This window comes from Talpa occidentalis, unplaced genomic scaffold (assembly GCF_014898055.3).
Source record: "Talpa occidentalis isolate TD23 unplaced genomic scaffold, MPIMG_talOcc4v2.1 talOcc4.17, whole genome shotgun sequence".
Lineage (NCBI taxonomy): Eukaryota > Metazoa > Chordata > Mammalia > Eulipotyphla > Talpidae > Talpa > Talpa occidentalis.
The window spans coordinates 2059108-2077795 of record NW_023601754.1 but is presented as its reverse complement, the minus strand read 5'-3'; the positions used below and the strand labels follow the sequence as shown (position 1 = coordinate 2077795).

General features: G+C 52.9%; 1 long non-coding RNA gene across 1 annotated transcript; it reads right to left on the bottom strand.

Moving 5' to 3' along the window:
- Positions 1-524: 524 nt before the first annotated feature.
- Positions 525-6293, bottom strand: LOC119248885 (uncharacterized). The gene is made up of 3 exons (XR_005125998.2): positions 6084-6293; positions 2371-2466; positions 525-1211 (listed from the first exon to the last, which is right to left on the bottom strand). It is a non-coding gene; the product is annotated as an uncharacterized LOC119248885 (long non-coding RNA).
- Positions 6294-18688: the final 12395 nt, after the last annotated feature.

Genomic DNA, 18688 nt, shown 5'->3' with positions numbered 1-18688 from the left:
CACATCCACATACAAAGCAACACTTTGTACTTAAGGATATTTACCGAACACATGGGAAGGCTGTCTCGCTGCTGGCAGGAGGGGGCATGAAAGCAGGGCCTGTGAAACATACAAGTGATAGGCGCCTGCCACAAACTGACAGATTGATAAACTCCATTCTGTGCAAGTGAGATCCATAATCTTTTCAGTTTTAAAATTTGTAAGGCGACTTCTAGTACTCCGAGGCCAGCGCAGGGTGCATGGAGGCTGGGGCCGGCTCTGCCAGCTGCCGTCTGCAGCCCAGCGGCCCGGTGGGCCGTCCCAGCAGCCGTTGGCAGTGGGGGGACCGGTCGGCACAGTGCGCAGAGCAGGGCACCGCGGGCTGGCTGCCTTATCGCGCCGGACAGAACAAACAGCGTGGGGCCTGACACAGGCCCTCCCCGTGGCCGCAGCGGGGCAGCCGCCTTTTTTTTTCCTGACCATCTTTGAGCTCAAGATCAGACACAAGGAAAGATTAAAACAAATATGAATTTAATCAAGGGATTCTGCTGTCCTGGGGTGGAAACAGGAGCCTGCTGACATAAAGAGAGGCTGCAGCGCTGGGGAGCCAGAGCCGAATCAAAGCAGCTTGCTTACCACTAACCGTTCAGATGATCCATATCATAACAACAAAAAAGAAAAACAATTATTTATTCTTTTTGATGTTGCAGCTCAGCAGCAACTTGCTTTTTGAAGAGAGCAAGGTCAAAACCAAGTTATTGTTTTTGCCTGAAACTTTGACAGGGACTCCGAGTTCTTCCATGTGACCTACTTAGATGAGAGATGTGGGAAGGTTGGGATGTTCATTTCTTCTGGGCCACGGATTAGAGCGCCTTTCTTCTCGTCCCCCTCCTGCTCTCCGTGTCGCTTTCCCTCTCTTCTGGTGAAGGCCCCGAGTAAAAGGAGGTGGGAAAGACCAAGGGCGCCATGAGCCGAGTGTCTCCCGTGGGAGAGTCGGAAGCCGGGTCACTCATCACTCCGGGTTGTCCCCCGACCCCCACCAGACACCCCAGAGGCAGCTGCACCCGCCGGGTGCTAAATGCCAGGGGTAAACCAGTAACAAATCAGACATGGTCCCAGCGCGAGTGGTTTGCTTCTCCCGGGAGAGATGTGATGAAACAACCGATACGGCTCCAGCGCGTCCGTGGAAGCACAGGGGTTCAGGAGGCCAAGGACTCTGCGGCATCGGCTCCCTGCGAGTGGCATTTAAGTTAAACCTGAAGAATGAGTCAGGCTGGCCAGGAAGGGAGGGAGGACGAGCACGGAGCAGGGAGCACAGCTTGTGTGAAGGCTGCCCCTGAGAGCGCAGGCTCAGGGAACTGAGGCAATTTTGCTCCTCAGGCAGGGGACCGGGGTGAGGGTGTGCAGGCACGTGGAGAGGAGGGCACTGGAGGTTGGACAGGGACCAGCCCCTGCAGGCCGGGTTAGACCCGGGCAAGGAGTTCGGATTTCCTCCTCACCTTGATGGGGAGCCACCCAGAGGCTTTTCGGCAGGGAGTGAAGTGACCAAGGTAGCCTCAAAAAGTTCCTGGGGGCTTGCAAGAGGAACTGCAGGGGAGAGAGGCTGGAGCAGAGAGATGGTGCAGGGAGAGAGGTGCCGGGGGAGACAGTGCAGAGCTTCTGGAAAGATGCACGTGGAGCCCAAAATAAAACCCTGCCTAAGATCAACCAGATAGGAGAAGAGGCATGCCAGTTAGGGGGCCTTACGGAGGGGATGCTTACGGAGCTTGGGGAGCTTGGGGGTCAAGATGGAGACATCTGACTGGATGGATGCTGGGGTCTGAGGCTGGATTTTCGGGTGCTTTAGCTCATCCACCAGATGTTAAAACCTCCACAAAACCCCAAAAAGATGAGGTTTGGAAAGCTAACAGGTCAGTGAACACATGGAGATTTGAGGGAAATGGCATGTTTGGAAGGGCTTGGAGGCTCCGAGCCCTTTCTCCACACCTGCCCTGAGCACCTCCTCCATCTGACTGTCCTAGTCAAGAACCTCTGATGTACAATTGGTTGGTCAGAAGCACAGGCAGTTTGCCTGGGCTGTGCCAGGCATCAAAAGTCTAAAAGGAAGGCAGTGGGAACCCCCAGTGTGTAGCTGGTAGACCAGCACACAGGTGACAGCCCAGGGTTGTGACTGGCACCTGATGTGAAAGGTGGGCTTGGGAGACTGAGCTGTTTCCCTGGGGAACGTGATGCCATCTCTGGATCAATGGCGTCAGGGTTGAGCTGAACTTTCAGAAACTCTGCTGGTGACCAAGAATTGTTGGTGCGGGAGAGCCTCCACACAACCTTGTTGGAACTGGGTCCAGGAACCCACTGTGGACCTTTACCAGCTGCCTTCTTTTCCTATCTCACCTGCTGTGGTCTGTGGAAGCCAGCTTAGACCGGCCCGTGGAAGCCCAGCCAATGAAGCTCTTTCCCGCTCCACATTCAGTTGCATCCTACCTGAAACTTGAAATTAACTTGAAATTAACATTTACACCATGAAAATTGGCAGACACTAAATCAGCATTTTTTTTTTTCAGACAACCAGTTTACCAGCATTATACTGCTCATTTCCCTACTCCCTTATTAGTGGTTCTTGGCATCACCTCCCAAATATTTGAACTTGACCTCAAACCCTGTTCAGTGTCTGCAACTGGAAAATAAAAATTCAGACGACTCCCTTGGGTCTGAGAAAAAGAGCAGTCATCTAACTCACATAGATGGTAGCCCCAGGGCCCTTTTCCAATGGGGGCCTCACCTCATACTGCAGCCTCCATGCCCTTCCCTCCCTCAAGCACAGCCCACACAGCAATGTCCAGCCTGCCCTCCCAACACCCTCAGGCGACACCCAGCATCTACCCCCCTTCCACAATTGATAGCACCCTGAATTTCTTTAGGGAAAACATTCAGCTATTTTCATGGTCCCAATTCTTGTTCCTCTCCACATTTAAACCCTTCACCACTAGGCTTTATAGCTTCTCTCACTGAAGAAGCCAAGTTTATGTCCTCCTGGGATCTAGGCTCAGGCTTGTGGCTTGTTGTGGGCAAAAGAAGGAGACAGAAGTGTTGATGTGCCTCATTTGAGCACCGGCCTTGGAGGGCATCACTGTTTCTTATCTTGTGAATTTGCCATCACCCTGAGGAAGACATACAGGGGTGGCCTGCTGGTCCCCAGAGAAGGACAGAGGAGAGGAACAGAACAATCCCAGCAAACTGCCTCAGATGAGCACAGCCTGGAGCAGAGCCTCCAGTCAAGCCACAGATGTGTGAGCAATAGAAACACTTCCTGTCGCAGGCAAACAGGTCCTGTGGTTATTTGTTATGGTAAAGGGAACCTTTCCTACACGTCAGTCCACGCACTCAGGCAGAGCTGCCTCTAGCTCTCAGCTCCAGGGAGGACGTGTTCCGTCAGCGCCCTGGCACTCTGACCTCAGTTACTATTTCACCAATCCAGCCAGGCCACCGAGACCCAACCCTGGGACATCTTCTGGAATTCCTGGAAAAGAGGTCGCCTTCCCTCTGGTGTGAGCCAGCTGTTTGTGAGCTAGCACTCCTCCCAGTAAAAAAAGTTCTAATTTGTAGTGTTTGCCAATTTCCATGATATAAATACTCCTACCATCGCCAATTTCATGCTACCAATGTTTTAACAACATGGCCCAGAGGTCTGAGTTTTTACAATTGGCGTACCCCTGAAATGGAATCTGTACCAGGGAAAACAGAGGCAAGAAGTAGGGAAGCAAACAGTGTGCGGGTGATATTATTTGAACCCCTAGATGGACCCACACCCGATATCCATTAGTGCTCTTGGACTTGACTCGTATGTGAACCAATAACTTCTGTTTGTTCTTAAGCCAGTCTGATTTGGGTTTCTTTTATTTGCAACTAAAAGAAGACTGACTAACACACACATGCTCTTCCAAACCTCCATGCCTTGAGAAGTCATAATAAATCATCAAAAAACAACAGCAGCGAAGCAACCATTTGTTGAGTAATTGTGTGCCAGGATCTTTAGAGGAAGTTCTTTCAGTAATCTTCACGTCAGCCTCTCAAGATAAACATCCCTGGCTCTACTTTACAGACAAGCAAGAGGATTTGTTTAAGGTCATCCACTTGAGCCATAAAGAGGACACACGTCCAGCTGACACCAGGCCTGTCATGCACGCTATCCCTCTGGGCCATCTCTCTCCTCCCAGTCACCAGCTGGCCCTTCGGCCTAGAGCTTCTCCCCTCTTCACCTGGTACTCTCTGACTCACTTTCCCACCTTTCAAGCCACTGAGTGATTGCCCAAGGTCATGGAGACAGAGCACAGCTGAACCAAGGTGTGAGCTCTGGCCTTCAGTCTGCCCAATCCCTGCCTTTTTTTTTTCTTTCACTTTGCCAATTGCTTTTGAAGAATGGAGTTTCTGGTTCATGTAATTTCAGAGTAAAAAAGCAAGAAAAACACTGCTTCAGCCTACATTGCTCCAACGCTGATTGGCGAGTAGTCAGTAAACTGTGGGCCTCAGAGCCAGGGAGTGAAACCAACACTGGCCCAGGACAGAATCTGCCAGTGGCTAAGTCCCCAAGATCAGCATAGTCTCTCGGAATTTGTTCCTTTTTCCTGACGGTGGGGAAATGATCGGCCACCTTGGATTCATGCTGGTATGTTGAGTTCTGGCAAACTTTGCACCTTCCAATGAAAATGATATCTTCTTCCATGGACCCAGACCCTGTGAATTGTATCACCAGCCTCTCGGGTACAGAGGCCCAGACCACTCCTTTTTCTTTTTCTCCTTGCCTTTCCCCTGGGCACACATGTGCACACACTGAGCTCATCAGTCACTTAAGCTCATCAGTGCGACTGCATCCGTCCCAACACTCTTATTTACGAGTTATAGGAAACTCAGCTTCATTGTCTGAGTATACACCAGGGTGCAGGATACAGACACAGCAGGGGTGTGTCTGATTCAGGGTCTCTGATGATGGTGTCACTACTAGATCCTTCTCTCTCCGTGATCTCTCTGCTTGCTTCCATGTGACTTCATTCTGCAGCCGCAGACTCACCGGCCTTCACCCACAAATCCACCAAAAAAGAGAATTCCTTTTCCCTAACTCATAAGAACAGTGGGCCTGACTCCCCCTGGTCCCTCCTATTGTAACTTCCTTCAAGGATGCATGGCCATCCCTGCACCATTTACGACCACCAATGCGTGGCTGTATGGATTACCTTGGGTCAGGGTCATGCCCTCGGCCTGCGTGTGAAATCATTCCCACCAACACTGTATACACTGAGTTTGGGGGAGGGGTGATTTCGCGAAGGAAAATAGAGACATTCGTACCAGAAGAAAAAAAGTGGATGCGGAACATAAAAATCCATCCCCGTGATAGCCTCCTCATTCTAAGCCTCCACCAACTCTAGACACCATTATTTCTCTCCTGGTCTTCTAGCCTGGTCTTTTCCCTGACTTCAGCCTCCCCATCTTAACCACCCTCTCCACAGCTCTAAATCTTTTAACTTCCATAAACCTGAAACTCAAGAGCTTCCCTCTCCCTAAAGGAGCGCTCCAATCTCCGCTTTTCCTTTCCCCAGGTAGGTGCCATTTCACCCAGGCTGGCCTCTGCTCTCCTGACGCACTTGTTCTCTCTGAGTCTCTAGCACATGCTAACTAAACCTGGAACGCTTGCCTCCTCCCCTCACCATCTCTGCAAGACCGTGAACTCAAGCCCAGCTCCATGACCCACACCCAGGAAGGCTCAAATTCTGCTGACTCAACATCAGCGCTAATTGTCCAGTTCTCCAGAGCCTGACTCTCAACCCTTCATCACCTGGGACTCCTCCTTATTCTTCTCACGGTATAGCTCCTCGGTTAAAAAGGCTATGAGCCCTGTGAGCGAGAGCAAGGTGCGCACACGCGGACCTCCGAGGTGACCTGCCAGCCTCGCAGTAGGTCGGTGGCCTTCAGTGGCAAGAACCTAACTCAGCTCTCCAAGTGCGCAAAGAAACTGACTCCAGCACACACAGAACGGGATTGCCTTGGCTAGATTCAGACATCATTTTCTCTCTCTCTCTCTCTCTCCCCCTCTCCCCATGTCTCATTCCTACTTTTCTTGATATGATGACCTCATTTCCACCTATTGTAACTTCCGTCGTGCAGTTAGAGAATGTGGCTTCCAGTGGTGACAGCTCTCTCATCCTTAGGGCTTGGACTCTCAGACCATGGAAAGCCACCCTACTAATGGTCTGCTGGCAAACTTCTGGGGAAGGACTCTGACCCTGCCGGGGTTATATGTCTGATCCAACCACTGTGGCCTAAGGAACTGGGCTCTCTGATTGGCTAGGCCTGTGCCATGTGATCACAATAGGCTCCACCCCATCTTTAGAACTACAAGGAATTAGGCCCACCCATGAGGAGAGCATCTGTATCCAGAAGATAAGGAGAGAGCGAGACAATCACCCCAGCGCCCCCACGATCCCCAAACACGGGGACAGGTCACACAGCGGATTACCTCTTCGTCTCTGCTGACAAGGAAGACTAGAGATGCAGGTGGGAACACAGCTTACGTGTACATGTGGGTCAGGCACTGTCCTATGTGCTTTACATGTATTAATCCATGCGTTCCTTGTGATAAAACCTATGAGCTAAGTACAATTATGAGAAGTGACGTTCCAGAAGGATACGCCACTTGCCTAAGGCCTCCCAGCTAAGAAGTTGGGGAGCCAGGATTCAGATGGCAAGAGTGTGGCTCCAAAGCCTGCGCCCACCCCAGCTGTCCAGTACCTTCTACAAAAAGAGTTTGGGGGTGTCCAGTATGCACTGTACATACAGGAGAACAGGGGAAATCTCTCCCATGTGCTTATAACCTCTAATCTGCCTAAATTCTCCAATAAAACAGCCCAGCAGCCCAACGGGAAGTTCTGCTTGGCTCTGCGCCAGGAGTGGAAGCAGGAGATGACACACCAGCCCTCACCACCTCACCCTGCTCCCCCCTCCCAGCTAGCTCAGTCAGCTGGAGTTCTCTAACTCTCAGCACCCCAGATTCCTCTCTCGACAGGTGCATCAGGGCTATGAGGCACTGCAGATGTTGGGAGGGCACAGGCGATGGGAGGCCACCGAGGCTCCAGACCCAAGACTGAACCCCAGGGCGGCACATCGCTGGAAAGGGATGGGGAGCAGACAGACAGACAGACAGAGGTAGAAAGTGGGGGGCATACAAAGAGATGGGTCCACCTCTTCCCTTGCTCTTCCTGCAGACACTCTCCTGATACCCACCACTCTCTTCTCTGGGGCTCAGAATCAGATGGGGTATTGGGAGAACCTTTAACATAGGCGGGTAAAAGTTGGGCAACTACATTTCTGCAGTTGCTGTTCTCAAGTGTCAAATGCAATGCAAGAACCTCAAGCAGTGAAGAGAGTGAAAACAGTGCCCTTGCTTGCCCCCACCCTGGCGATGCGCCTGATGCTCTGAAGGCCCCAGGAGCACCCCTCAGCCAAGGCTCCTGAGCCACCAGGCCATGCGAAGAGGCAAAGGGAGGAGGTTGAGGGAAGCAGGGGGGACATAGCAGGCCCTGTCCGTCTCCCTGTGCATCTGAACTTTCCTCTCACCCCACATCCCACAAGACACCATCTCTCAGAACGTCTGGCTCTGCCGTGGCACAAGGACTTGAGGTTGTGTTTATCCCAAACAGCTGTTTGACCTTGGCCGACCCTCCCAGGAGCTTGGAGAGCCATCTCCACAGTGAGTGGCCCTCTGAGGGCCAACTGTGCTCTGGTGGCTCTGGTGGTCTTCCCCAGCCTTGAAAGTCAGCGGTGCCCTGAAAAAGATGCTACTTGGCACCCCCCAACTACCCACCCTGTCCTTGCCCTGGAGGGCCCCCTACACTGTCCAGTTTTCTGCCTCCTGCCCACCTGCCTGTCAAAGCTTAGCTGTCCCTTCCCTCAAGGCCTGGCCAAGTAGCCAGCCAACCAGCCACGGAATAGTGGCAACAGAAACTTAAGACCAGGTCCTATGGGAGGTGACTCAGGAGGTGAGAGTAACCTGGTGCCCCAGCCCTGCTGAGAACACAGAGGCCCCTGACAGCCTGGCTTCTGGCAGATGGTGAGCATGAAGCCACGTCTTCGCTAGAAGACCGTCGGCTCTCCCCACGCCCCCGCGCCCCAGAAACAGGGCTGACCTGGAAGAAAACGAGCAGGTGGAGCTGGAACTGCAGTTCAGAAAACCCCTTCCCAGGCCCCAAGATACAGGCCTTGCAGCCTGAGAGGAGGGTGCTGGGAAGGGAGGGTGAGCCAGCGGTGCGTTTGCCTCCTTATGGATGATGGGGTGCCGGCAGCCCGGGAGGACGTTGGGGCCTCATGTGATGGAGTAACGCATCACAGAGCCACAGCCCGCGCCAAATGTCTGTGCGTGGTGCACACCCTCTCGGTCTCGAAAACCAGAGGCGCCCCTTCCAGAGAAGAAAAAGGAGGGAGCCTCATCATTAATAGCGCTGGCGGCAAGGTAAAGCTGCCCGCCCGCTCCCGCGCGCCCTCGCCCATAATTATGCCAGCGAGCCTTTCATCCCCACGCGCACACGCGGAAGGTTTATTGTTGTATTTCGGCCTTTTTTCAGTCTCCTCTGCCTTTTATGCAAGGGGAAGGGTGCTGAGGGGTCAAAGCATCCTCCCCCAGCTCCTCTCCCTGCTCAGTCCTTTTAGAAAAACACCCAAAGCCATAATTTGTCTTAGAATTTCTTTTGAAACAGCTACAAGAAAGACTAACGACTGCTCTCTTCCCTCTGTTTCTGATTTCAGCCATCCCTTTATCTGGCTTTCATTAGAGCCTCGGCCGCGCCTCTTTTGTGGGAGAGACTTGAGGGAGCCGAGGCAGTTTCCCAGCCGCTGTGATGTTGCTAAAGATTAAAAAGGAGCTTTGAAGCAGCACCAGTTCTCTCTGCGCCCCCTCGGTACAGGACCTCAGGAAGACCCAAGCCATCTGGCAAACCTGACATAAAGACAAAATAAAGTGATTGAAACAGTCTCTTCAAAGCCACAATGGCAGATTTGTTGATTTGGGCGTTATCTTTCATGCGAGGCCCTCAGAAGTCACCAGAACACCTAGGTAATCTCAGGCAGGCGGACTAGAGTGGATGGAGCCTTCCAGGCCGAGGCTCGAGAGGGGCCCGGCCACGCCTGGTGGAGCCGAGGGGCAGCTGAAGGCCACTGGAGGCAGGCCCTGAGAAAAATTAGATCCAGAGTCAACCCTGGTGACGCTTGACAGGCAGGCCTGCTCACCCCAGCCCCTGCCTGGTGTCCCAGCTCGGGAGGGGCGCCTGGCACGGACCAGACGGAGTCAGGAAGGGAAACTGATGTGAGGCTGGGCGGGAGGGGAGGGCAGAGAAATGAAAGGCCGCTGTCCTAATTAGAATGGGCAGCCTGTTGGAAGGACCTGGCAGCTTCCATATCAGGACCTGTGCTTCTCACAGCTCCTGGCTGGGCAAGGCCTGGACAAGGCTGAAGCTGATGTCTATCTGCGGGGCCCCTGGGAGGCCCTCCCTTGGCCCACTAAGAGGGAGACAAGCGCAGATCGTAGAGGAACAGAAGCTAAGGCAGCTCTGACCCCGTCCTGTGTTAATGTCCTGCCTGGCCTCTCCGGACTTGAGCTTGCCTCTGGTGAAAGCGATTGGGCCTACACCCCGGGGCAGTTTCCCCCATCCTGCTCGGTCATGGTGCCCAGAGTCCAAAGCCTTATTTCATGGGTGCTCCCTGTAGGGGGGTCTGGGGAGACATCATCGGAGCTAGCACTACAACTGAACAGGACCCGCCCCCCAGATTTCACTCAACAATCTGGGGTAGTGTACTCCTCATGGCCACTACTGATAAAACTCAAACAGAATCAACCCCGGCCATTCCTCCGTGGCCCTTAGTGATGGGGTCCACTCCATTCAGGTGTTGGGGTTCTGTGAACATTCCTGAGGGGCCAGGTGGGGTCAAGAGGGAGCTGATGGTGCAGTCCTCTAAATCCCCACTCACTCCACACAGCTGTTTATACCTGTCACAAGCATTGGACTTCGGGTTAAATCTCTGAGCTTGTTGTAAGGTCCTGCTGTTGAAAACATACAGTTTAAAGGCTGCAGGCTAGAGGGACTCTGCTCCTGCTTCTTGACCTCCGTGAAAGCTCAAGTTCATTCAACCCACTTCAGCAAAATGGTGCATTCGCAAATTCAACCATCATCACAGCCAAGGACCTACTGAAGACACTCCACACTCCCCCCAGGACAGGCGACACCTGCTGTCCTCAACAGCAGGCCCAGTGAAGACATTTAAGGGAAGTGATAAGAGAAATGCTGTCTATGCCAGAGGAAGAGGGCCACTGGCCACCGTCACAGGGGACAACTCACCCACCCCCATCTCTCTTTGCCTCCTCCCTCTGACCAGAGGCAGGACCAGGGTCCTCCACCTCCTCCACTGACCCGCCCCCATCCCAGGGTCCCAGGGGAAACGTCTCCTCACAACGGGCCCCAGGTCACCTTTCTTCCTCCTACAAGCACAGAGCTAGTGCCGGCACAGGGTGGGGGCTCCCGCGGAGACTTCCGGCCACCTTGGGAGTGAGGTGCAGCATACGCCCAGACTTCCCTCTGTACATCCCCCCACAGAGGAGGAGAAGTCCAGCTCCCAAGAGGGAGGGCCCCGGAAGAGCGCACCTGCCCACCGACGCCCAGAGGGAATGTTCCAGCTAGACAAGCTGTCGCTCCTTTTCCAGCCATGCCTCCATCTTCCCTGTCCGGTAAATTCCTACTCATCCTCAGACCCCGTGGCCGGGGTCACTCCTCTGAAGCCTTCCTGAGCTTCCTTCCTGCTCGATTCACAGCCATTTCATCCACACCTGTCTCGGGTAGCTCTGGAATTAAATGACTATCATGTTCCCTGGAAAAGGGTGCACATCTGACATTCCAAGGACCTCAGGTCAAATCCCAATTCCCTCATTCTCCCAAATCCCAGCTGCAGGAACTTGGACAGCTCACTCTGCCTCTCAGCACCCCAAATTCCTCATCTGAGAAGTGGAGGAAATAAAACATCCTGCAGGTTTGTTCTGAGCATTGTTTAAGGTGATGCACATGAACGAGGCTAAAGTTAGGTCCAAGGCACAGGGGTACCCAGGTAAGTAAGCTTCTTGGGGGTAGGAGCCAGGTCTTGGTTCATTCATTCACTCATTCATTCATTCTTTCAACCATCACTAGGATCCTGTAAAAGAGCAAGCCGGGGGGCAGAAGCTGGCTCTTTAGCAGCTCATAAAGCAGACACTATCCAGGTACCCATAAATCTCCCAGCTGCCCTTCCTCACCCATGTAGCTCCAGCAACTGCTTTGGCTCACACTGTCCCCACCCTTCTCAGATGGACTCAGCAAGGGCAGAGCTGCAGAGTCCAGGTTGGGCATTACCAGTCCCCCAGAGCAGTAGGCATCCTCTCTGGGCAGAGCCTGTGGTAGGACAGCAGTGAAGAAGTGCCTGCATCCCCACTCCTAGGGAGCACCTGATGTAAGCGGGGAGATGCTCACCTCATCCTGGGGAGTTTCAAATGATGGAAGAGACAGACACACAGAACTCAACCTTGAGACCCCCCCAACCCTATAGAGAGTCACTTTTCCTGATTTGGGGGAGCTCTTAGTCTGAGAACAGACAGCAGAGTCACATTTTCCCTGGAACTGAAGACTCTTAGTTCGATGGGGGAGGCATATTTATCCTTGCCCATGGAATCCCCAAGCTGATGGAGGAGACACATGGCCCTGGCCTTGGCCCATCCACCACGGGCGGGGGTGAGATTGTGCTGTCACAGGAGGGCGTCTCCTCTGATGGAGAGGCAGTGTGTGCGCATAGATAGTGTGAGAGTCAGATGAAACAACATGTATGGGGAAAAAAGATCAATGTAGAGTCCCTTTGAAAAGCTAGCTGTGCAGCGTCTCTGTTTGTCTGTGGTCTCAGAAGTGATATTCCTGGCTCCACAGACGCACTCGCCTAATCTTCAGGGCTGGACACCAATGACACGAATCCATCCGCCGCTCGAGCATGCAGCCAAGCGCCCTCAGCAGAGAATCCAAGCCAGAGCTGGCTTGGGGCCCCCGTCGCTGGCATCTCGTGCCAGCCTTGCCAGGGAGGCTTTCTCACGATGAGGGACATCTGGGCTGGCCCGGCTCCCAGAGGCCACCGACATGAAAAGCAAGGGGCTTGGTGGAAACACCATCTGCACATCATAAAGCCGCTTGGTGGTTCCCAGAGGCCGCCTCCAGCTGCAGCGGTGCTGCCCAGGAAAGCAGGGAGAGGCACCGGCGGCGGGAGGAAGGGTGGCCGAGAGCAGAGGGCCGGGCTGGGCTCTTGTGCCCGCGCCCGCCCGCGGTGGGAGTGAGTGGGCCCCGGGCTACCTGGGACACACATTACAGATCTGCAGTTGTGCTGCCTGTTCCAGATCCCAGAGCCGCTCCTCAGGGGAGGGCCTGGACTGATCCCCAGCCCTCACGCCTGCTCAGAGATGACAGTATCACCCCTCACTGCGGGGTTGCTGTAGGAATGAAAAGAACCCATGTGTTGAGCCTTACACCTGAGATCTGTGCTCTTGTTATACTTCGATCGAATTTCCTTACAAAAGAGGTCACAGTGGCCATGCCTGATTTAAGAAGCGCTCGGTCACTATTGCCTCTGGTTTTTATCACCATTGTCATCTCCCCCAGACGCATCCTGGGGCTCCTGAGTGTAGACACCTGTAAGGTGGGGAGATGATTCATTGACTGTTCTCCCCAAGGCCAAGGCCACAGGGTTCAGATAAGGGGTACGACCTGAAGGCAAACTTATTGATTGACAACGGAGCAGAGTCCTCAGATCCTCTCTGAAGCATTTAAATTGGGCCGTGAATTGATGGTCACTCCGTGGCATGTAGAGCACAAGAGACAGAACTGAGAACAGCAGTGATGAAGAAAACACGTTCCCGAGAGAGAGAAAGAGGGGAGGGGAGAAGGAGCCAATCCCAACTTTGGGGTCCCCTGAGTTTCTAATAGAGTACACTGTAGTGCACCTCCTGACCTTGAAGTCCACGAGGCAAGCCCTGCACACACAAACACATGCACACGCACACCCCCATCCCACCTTATCAACATACACAAACTCCCTCTTACTTTCTCTTTGTAATTCCCCACGCACATCTCAACACTATCCAGAATGGTGACTCCAAAGGGGACTAATTTTGTTGATTGGGCACAGAAGCTAAAAGAGACAGAGATGAACAGTTCTGAACAACAGAATTTTTGATGACGGGAAGAGAGCAGATAGCTGGCTGTAGGGGAATAAAATAAGGCACATGGCGAGCTAATGGGGCATTTTATGTGTCTGAAGAGCGCGCCCCTCTGCAGCGAGGCCCCACTGGCATCGCACGCTTGTGTCTCGGTTCTACTCTGTTCACAGGCTCCTTTCTTGGAGGTTCTGACCCTCATGACCGACAATGTGGCTGCCGCAGTCCCCAGAGCTGCTCATCCCTCCCCTCAGCAGCAGCAGGAGCCCCAGCGTCTTGGTTTGGGCTTCCCCAAAAGTGGCCTTGGGAAGTGATCACAGGAAACACTGGTGGGGGTGGAAGAGTAGAAGGAGAAATGGGGTAGAACATGCACCTCAAAGGGAACAGGGGCATCTGTCCACCAGCTCCCACCAGCCATTGGTTGAGGGCTGTTGCCGGAACGGAACTAGGCCTGAGCTGGGCATCCTAGGCAACACCCACCCCTCACCCCAGCCCCAGCCCTGGCTCACCCCAGTGCTCTGATTCGCTGACACTTGCCTGCTGCACCTGTGAAGCTCGGAGGTCCAGCAGCCTGAGAGCCCTTGGGCGGAGTCTCAAGGCCTGGCAGCTGGAAGTTCAACCAGTATGCATGGAGACAGCAGATGCCAGGGGGCACGGTCAGGCACAGGCAGCAACTACTACACACGGCAACACTCTCCTTACCACAGAGGCTCTCACTGGGTCCTATGCTCGTGCCTGGACCAATCATGGAGGCTGAGGGGTGCCCATGGAACCAGTCATGGAGTGGAGAGGGGGGAGAGCAGGAGGACGGGGGCGTGAGAGGGTGGCGAGATGGTGCTTCCTCTGCGCCTCACCCAAATGGACGCAGAGGGACTGCAGAGCTCTCAGACATAAAGTGGACGGGTGCTGGACGACCAAGAAAACAAGACATGCAAATGGCCGTGCCTCAGCCGCAGGTGGCCAAATTAATTGGAAGGTGACAAGGTCACAGTCAGCCTGTCAAAGCCCTTCCAGCTTTTAGCCTTTTAGCGGGTCACTTGCCTTTATCAGAGGAGGAAGTATTGATTGAGCTGTGCCCTACGCCAGACTCGGAGGGAATAGAGAAGAGGAGCAACCTCTGTTCTCCGGGAGCTCAGGCGGGGACAGCAGTGGCAGGAGAAATGACAATGATTCCCATCTCCACAGCCATTTTGTCAAATGTGTTAGCACGCACAATTATTTTATGAACCACCAAGAAAAATGAAAAGCCGGCGTTTAAATTAAGCCAGATCATGGATTGTAAGATCCAGCTCAACTTCAGAAACAGAAAATCAAGTCAAAAAATCCATCTTAGAGCTGGTGGACTATAGTAATATTTCATCATTTATAAAGGATTTTTAATAGGCACTATCCCCTTCGATGCTCGCTACAGACCCATTGGGGGTGACATCACTGTTACCTTCCATTCTATGAAACTGCACCCAGAGGGGTCAACGTCTCTGAGCCGCTAAACGAGCCAAGAGGGCTCAAGCCCGGGTCCCCTGGCTGTAGAGTCAATCACTGAGCTTGCTGCAAACTTGATCCTGGTTCTTCTTTTGACAAAATGTGGACTCTTCCTACTAGCACCAGCTCCTTCTGCTCCCTCCCTCCGGCCCCATCGCATACCCAAGCTTGCTCTCTTTCCAGGAACTCTCTTCCCTCCCAGGCAGGCATCGTCCCTTCCCACCATGGCACCTGGTACAGCCATCCGCTCATTCCCGCTGCCCAAGCCCCCCCGAGCTCCTGTCAAATCTGTCCCTAACAAAGTTTATTTTCAAGAAGCCAGGCCTGTGACTCTCAGAACATCTTAAATTAAAACTTTGACAATGATTTATATGACAGATTCCTCACTCATGTGGTCGCAGACTGAAAGCCAGGGCTGCTTTCCGAGTGAGCCACCCGTGCCATTCCTGAGGGTTCATGCTTGGTTCAAGCCCTACCGTCGCCATCTTGAAATTCTTGATAATTCAGAAAAAAGGATCCTGCGTTTTCATTTTGCTCTAGACCCTGCAAAGTACTTAGCTGGCTCTGCTGCTTTTAAAAGACAGCTCTGTTATCCCTACTCCTGGGACTTTTGGGGTAAAGGGCTGAGTCCAGGTAACTGCTGTGTGATCTGGGAACACCTCCCTGAGCAGAGGGAATAGTCAGTAACCACTGAGTGGAGGGTGAGTGTGTGCTAGGCATGCTCACACACACACACACACACACACCACACATGTCAGCATCTGTGTTCAAAGTAGTCAAAACCCAGCAGGGGGATTCACTGGCCCACTGGATCGTAAGGGTAGAGGTGCTGGCCCCGGCTGGGGCACAGTCTCCGGGACACTATCTCTTGGTCCTGCCCTTGGCTGTTTCTCAGGCAGTGTTTCCTCTCAACTCCCAAAGCTCTGGGTTGACATTACTAATAGTTTAGCAAGCTCAGGGGAGACTTTCTCCCCCCAAATTCCCACTAAAGTCAAGTCTCAGTCACAAGCCCGCCCCTGCACCCCCCACTAAGCCAGAGGCTGTGATAGTCTCACTGTCAGGGCCAGTCCCCTGCCCACTCGGAGCTGGCATCAGCAACACGTTCACCCGTGGGTGTACGCCCAAGCTTCACCCGTCACCAGGCCCGGCAGTAGTGACACTCTCGTTGGCAGACTTGGGTCATGTTGGGGGGAGGGGGCTCCAGAGGGAAGTCGGGGTGATGTTCTCAGAGAGAAGAGGAAAGTGGGTGCTGGATGAGCATAAACAACCCATGAGCACCAAGTCTTCTCCCTGCCTCTCTCCTGACTGCCCCCTCTGTCTGGGCAGCCTGAGAACCCCCTTGGCCAGAAAGGGCAGTGCTGGGGACCTAGCGAAAGAGGACGGTCTAGGAAATACTACAGGACACTCAAGGGACAGGCCAAGACACATGGTCAGTGTAATCAAGGCAGAGGAGAATGTGACCTAGGTCAGGTGGACATTCTGCATAATTCCCCCCAGAGGGAGGCCTTGCCTAGCGCGACGGGAACTGGAGGTGGTCTGGCGGCTACAGGTGCTCAGTCACTGCCAAGCACTTGGCGTGGATCAGCTCATTGACTTACCAGATGAGGAAGCTGAGGCTTTGGAGAAGTTAAATAAGGGGCCCAAGATCAGATAGTTCGAAAGGGGCAGAGGGTGTATGCAGTCTACCAAACTGAGCATCCTGGCTGGGAGGACTCAGGGACTCTGTCATGTTCCTAATCTAAGGCCCCACCAACCTGAACACAAGTCTAATGAGAGACGATAACAAGGAGCAAAGTGGAAGGCTGGGGGCCGAGGGACTATCAAGCACCCCCACCGGTCTTCCCTCCCCTGAAGGAAATCGCTGTTCAGGCAGTGTCTCCCACAGACATCCTTAGAAGATGATTCTCAGGGCCTGTCCTGGCTCTGTTGTGAGACTCTCAGGGGCCACGACACGCTGCTGGAAGAGGGAGTTTAGAAGTTGGCCGTGGCTTGCAAACCCCCAAGTCTCATCCTACAGGTCCCAATCCATGATTCTCCCAGGAGAGGCTGGCTGCGCAGTTGCAAGGGAGAGTGAAGTCATTCAGGGCCACCCTTCCCCATACCCCGGACTCCTCTGGTGAGTCGAACACCGTGCTAAGTACTTTAGGAGGTCAGAGGGAAATGTGACACAATCCTGCCCCACTCTCTCCCCTTGGGAGAAAAAGTCAGTCATGGCAGGAAGCAAGTCCTGCTGCTTGAAGAGAGGGCTGCAAGCCTCTGGTCAGGTGGCCACACAAGTGCATTGTGCACATGGCAGCTGCCCCAGAGGTGGTGGGGGCCAGGGCCAGGGGAGTGCAGGGGATAGCCATGGATGTGAGGTCAGAGACCACACCAGCAGGAGCCAGGGTGTCTATGAATTACTGGGGAAATTATGACAACAGAGATGAGGGGTACACACCTAATCCAGACACACAAGGAGTGAAACTTCTCACCCAGGAGCAGTCTCCGAATGGCTGTATTCATAAAGGCCTGTGGAGCCAACTGGAACATCTATTTTGGTAGTTCAACCTCTATTTTTGAATTGAACTCCCAAGGTAGCTTGTTAAAGACCTTTTAGAAAGCTCCATGTGTATTTTAATTTTTTTTCTCCCATCTAAAGACAAACTCTGGGCCATTGTAGAGTCTGGGTATTTTTCCTTTCACTAGATTTTTAGCTTGGGCTCTGGGATTGCTGGTTCTGGTTAAAAAAAAAAAAGAAAGTTTTGCCAGACTGATTTTTTTTTAGTGATGTACATCTCTGGACATTTTAAAAACCTGCACACAATGTTTACCATGGTTAGTTAGGAAGTAATTTGTGGATGTAACTACAAGAAAATTATTTCAAGAGCATGATTACTTGAGATTTTTTTTATTACTCAAGATCACCACCCTGGGGTCTCCCTGGTGGCGCAGAGCCTAAAGACAGAGCTATCAAGCTATTGCCAGCCACTGCAGCACAAGTTCAATGCCGAGCCAGGGAGCAACCCACATGGCACAGCAGACCTCTCCTGTCTCCCTGCTGCTCCCCTCAGCAGTGTATTTCAGTTGATCTGCCTGTTCTGCTCCCCACTCTGTCTCTGGTGAATCCTCTCACCCCCCACACCTCTGGCTTACACCCCAGTTCTTGTATGCATACATAAATAAATCTTTAAAAAAGGAAAAAAAGATCACCACCCTGATTATATCAAAGTTTCTTTATGAGTTTGTGATATTTCTTTTTTTAAATAATGAAAGAAAACATATGTGCTAAGCCTATGTAGTGCTTAGGATATCTTTCAAGGAGCCGATTTAAACAGATGATGCCTGAAAACATTAATAGGGGAAAAGAAGGAAAAAAGTCAAACAGGTAAGAATGATGCAGCCCCCTCCCTCTCCAGAACCTTCCTTCCAGAACAAAGGAGAAACTTGTTTTTCTTTTTCTGCCTCAGAAACCAGAAAGAAATGGTCACTCCTCAGTCAGCGCCTTCCAAAACAATGGCAGCACGCCCCCAGCTTTCCAAGTGCACATAACTCAATGACCTTGTAAAATTTGGAATAAATAAATCTGGCTGAGTCTCACCAATTTTCCCCTGGGACTGACAGTGTCAGCAGTTCCAAGTGTGACACCCCCCCACTCCCACCCCGCTTCTGAAAGATCACAGGAAAGAGAGAGAAGAAGCCTCCCAGGTTGCATTTCTCCAAGCAAATGGGCATATTCGCCCCTCGGGGAACAGAGCAAGCTTAGTCAACCAAGGCGACCAGAATGTGATCCACAGACAGAGCCGCCCTGACATGGTTTTCCTGCCTCTGCCAGCCTCATGAGTCCCATTGGTGAAGGTGCTCTGTTGCTAAAAGCTGAGTGCCTCTTCCACCTGGCACTGCCCGCGACCCAGTGCGCATGCCTGACCTCAGACCTGGGGTCTCCACTGGGCGCAGGGCAGGTACCAGTCCTGCCTGTGGGCTACATCCTGCTTT